Raw genomic sequence first — 3,411 nt, 5'->3', positions numbered from 1 at the left:
GTAGAGACAGGGTTTCACAATGTTGGCCAGACTGGTCTCGAACTCCTGACCTCAAATGATCCGCTCATCTCAGCCTCCCAAAGTGCTGCAATTACAGGCATGAGCCATCATGCCCAGCCACCACGTGGTGGTACTTTCTTTTGGTCTCTGCCATTTTACAGTAGTGGGCCGGGTTCAATCCTGGCTTAGGAAATGAGTACTTTCTGATTGATATCTGTGTGACCTTTACCATTTGTTGATTCTCTTCCCCTGTATGAACAATGTCTGGCTTCCCTTCTTAACCTTCTTAAATTTTCCTTTCTGGCTGGGTACGGTGGCTCACGCCTGTAATCCCAGTACTTTGGGAGGCTGGTCTCCAACTCCTGACCTCAGGTGATCCACCCACATCGGCCTCCCAAAGTGCTGGGATTACAGGCGTGAGCCACAACCCCCGGCCTCATTCTTTTTTTTTTTTTTTTGAGATGGAGTCTTGCTCTGTCGCCTGGGCTGGAGTGCAGGGGCATGATCTCGGCTTACTGCAAGCTCCACCCCCCAGGTTCACGCCATTCTCCTGCCTCAGCCTCCCAAGTAGCTGGGACTACAGGTGACTGCCACCACGCCTGGCTAATTTTTTGTATTTTTAGTAGAGATGGGGGTTTCACCATGTTAACCAGGATGGTCTTGATCTCCTGACCTCATGATCCTCTCACCTTGATCTCCCAAGTGCTGGGATTACAGATGTGAGCCACCATGCCCGGCCCTGGCCTCATTCGTTGATCTATTTGATTTTAGGTGGTTTGGTTTATGGGGACCCTGGGTGAAGAGCATACTCCAAACTGTTAGTATTATCCTCCTGATAGTAATAATAATAGTCTCCCTGGTGCACTGTATTCTCCCAAAGGTTTTAGATGTTTACATGCAGCCATCTCTAGAATGTCAAATTGTCTCTGTTCAACTAGAAAGACAAGAGCTAAAAGAAATGTGTGACCATGAGGACACCGTAACCTATAAATGACACACTGAGACTGGAAACCCAAAATGATGGTAACAGAAAGTGGTGCTAAGGCCCTAAGTTTTGGTCACACTGTCACCTAAGTGAGAACCTGACCAAAAAGGGGTAATTTTTTTAAACAAAAATATGGCAGGCCATTGTTTTGGACTGAGCTCATGCGCTAGGCCCCAACAAACCAAACCAAACAAAAATGGAGTTGCTCGTGTTAAATGTGACATAATCAAATTAAGACTTTAAGGAAACACATAGATCCTAGAACAGACCAGGTTTTGTTTTTCTCCTGTAAACAGGATGTTCCAGTGTAAGGAGGTACCCTCTACTGAGTCCTTGTTCCCACCTTGCAAAGCCCACAGTGTTCTGTTTCCCAGTGAGTTTCAATACCAAATAAGTACATTTATGATGGTGATAGTGACATCAATGACTCAAGTTTTGGTCAATCTCTAAAAATTGAGAAAATGACCAAAAGGGGGTAATTGTTAAAGCAAACTAAAGATGGCCTGAGAAGGACTCTGTACTTCTGTATTTGAGTCCTTGTGGTCAAACTGCAACCTAACTAAACAGGTAGACAAGATTGAAAACTAGCCTTGGCCTATCCCAGCAACCACACTTCAACCACTCATACACTGCGGAGTGTTCAAATTGTGTTCAAATAAGACAAACGCAGAGCTGTAACCAATCCACTTAAGGACCTCACCTCTGATTTCTGTAGTCACTTCTCTTTTTTGTCTGTAAATTTGTTCTAACCATGAGGCATCCCTGGAGTCTCTCTGAATTTCTGCTGTGATTCTGGGGACTACCCGATTCATGAATCATTCATTGCTCAATTAAATTATTATTACTTTTTTTTTTTTTTTTTTTGAGACGGAGTCTTGCTCTGTTGCCCAGGCTGGAATGCAGGGATGTGATCTCGGCTCACCACACCCGACCTTCTCTTTTATTTATTTATTGATACGAAGTTTTGCTCTTGTTGCCCAGGTTAGAGTGCAATTTCAGCTCACTGCAACCTCTACCTCCCAGGTTCAAGCGATTTTCCTGCCTCAGCCTCCCACGTAGCTGGGATTACGTGCCTGGCTAATTTTTGTATTTTTAGTAGAGATGGGGGTTTCTCCCTGATGGCCAGGCTGGTCTCGAACTCCTGACCTCAGGTGATCCACCCACCTCGGGCCTTCGAAAGTTCTGAGATTACAGGCATGAGCCACCACGCTCGGCCGTGTACTACCATCTGATACGTGTAAAGGACAGGTGTGAGCCACTGCCCTGGCTACAAATTGATATACTTCTAAATAATAGTCTAATTTTGAATATATTGAAGTACATTATGCTTTTTACAAATATAAACAATCGGACTAGGCGCAGTGGCTCACACCTATAATCCCAGCACTTTGGGAGGCCGAGGCAGGAGGACCATCTGAGGTCAGGAGTTTGAGACCAGCCTGGCCAACATGGCGAAATCCCGTCTCTACTAAAAATACAAAATTAGTCAGGTGTGGTGGTGCATGCCTGTAATCCCAGCTACTCAGGAGGCTGAGGCAGGAGAATTGCTTGAACCTGGGAGGCAGAGGTTGCAGTGAGTCCAGATTGAGCCACTGCACTCCAGCCTGAGAGACAGAACAAGACTCCATCTCAAAAAAGAAACCTAAAAACCCATAGGTGGATAAAAAGATTAAGGCAATTCTTTTAGTAGTGCAAACATGATTGTCAGTGATGAATGGCACCTTGGGAGGTAACCTGGGAGGAGGAGGAGGTATTGATGGGACCACTTGTCTAAGAGTGGAGGAAAGCAGTGCGGAGGGTGACCATGGTAACCAAAGAGAAGCGGAGAAGAGGAAGGTGTTTCCAAGACAGGAGAGCACTGTGGTCTTGAAGCATTCCCTGGTGAAAGTGGTTGAGGAGACAGCTTTGAGCTGCTGGCAGCCAGATGTGTTATCACTGACTTAGCTGGCCAGAAGGACAGGGAAAGAGAACTTGCTGACAGTGGGCTTGATTGAGCGAGCAGTCTCGGGGGGCACAAAACTATTAGAGATTCTTGATTACATTGAGTCAGCCAAGAAAACCTTCAAAACATTTACACTTCAGACAAATGGAGAATCTCGGAAGTCTCTCTGAACCTATTCTGGTTTGAGGGGCTGACCAGTTTTAAAAACAGAATCTGGGCCGGGCGCGGTGGTTCACACCTGTAGTCCCAGCACTTTGGGAGACCGAGGTGGGCAAATTGCCTGAGGAGTTCGAGACCAATCTGGCCAACATGGTGAAACCCCATCTCTACTAAATATACAAAAAAAATAGCTGGGTGTGGTGGCGTGCGCCTGTAATCCCAGCTACTTGGGAGGCTGATGCAGGGGAAGTGCTTGAACCAGGGAGGTAGAGGTTGCAGTGAGCCGGAATCGTGCCACTGCACTCCAGCCTGGGCAACAGATTGA

At 46.4% G+C, this 3,411-nt stretch overlaps 1 pseudogene; it reads left to right on the top strand.

The window, feature by feature from the left end:
• Window positions 1-2,929, top strand: part of LOC105531895 — a 10,705-nt pseudogene extending 7,776 nt beyond the window's left edge.
• The last annotated feature ends 482 nt before the right edge of the window (window positions 2,930-3,411 follow it).

The sequence above is a fragment of the Mandrillus leucophaeus genome, unplaced genomic scaffold (genome assembly GCF_000951045.1).
Source record: "Mandrillus leucophaeus isolate KB7577 unplaced genomic scaffold, Mleu.le_1.0 Scaffold92, whole genome shotgun sequence".
NCBI classification, from domain to species: Eukaryota; Metazoa; Chordata; class Mammalia; order Primates; family Cercopithecidae; genus Mandrillus; species Mandrillus leucophaeus.
This window is presented reverse-complemented; position numbering and strand designations above follow the sequence as displayed.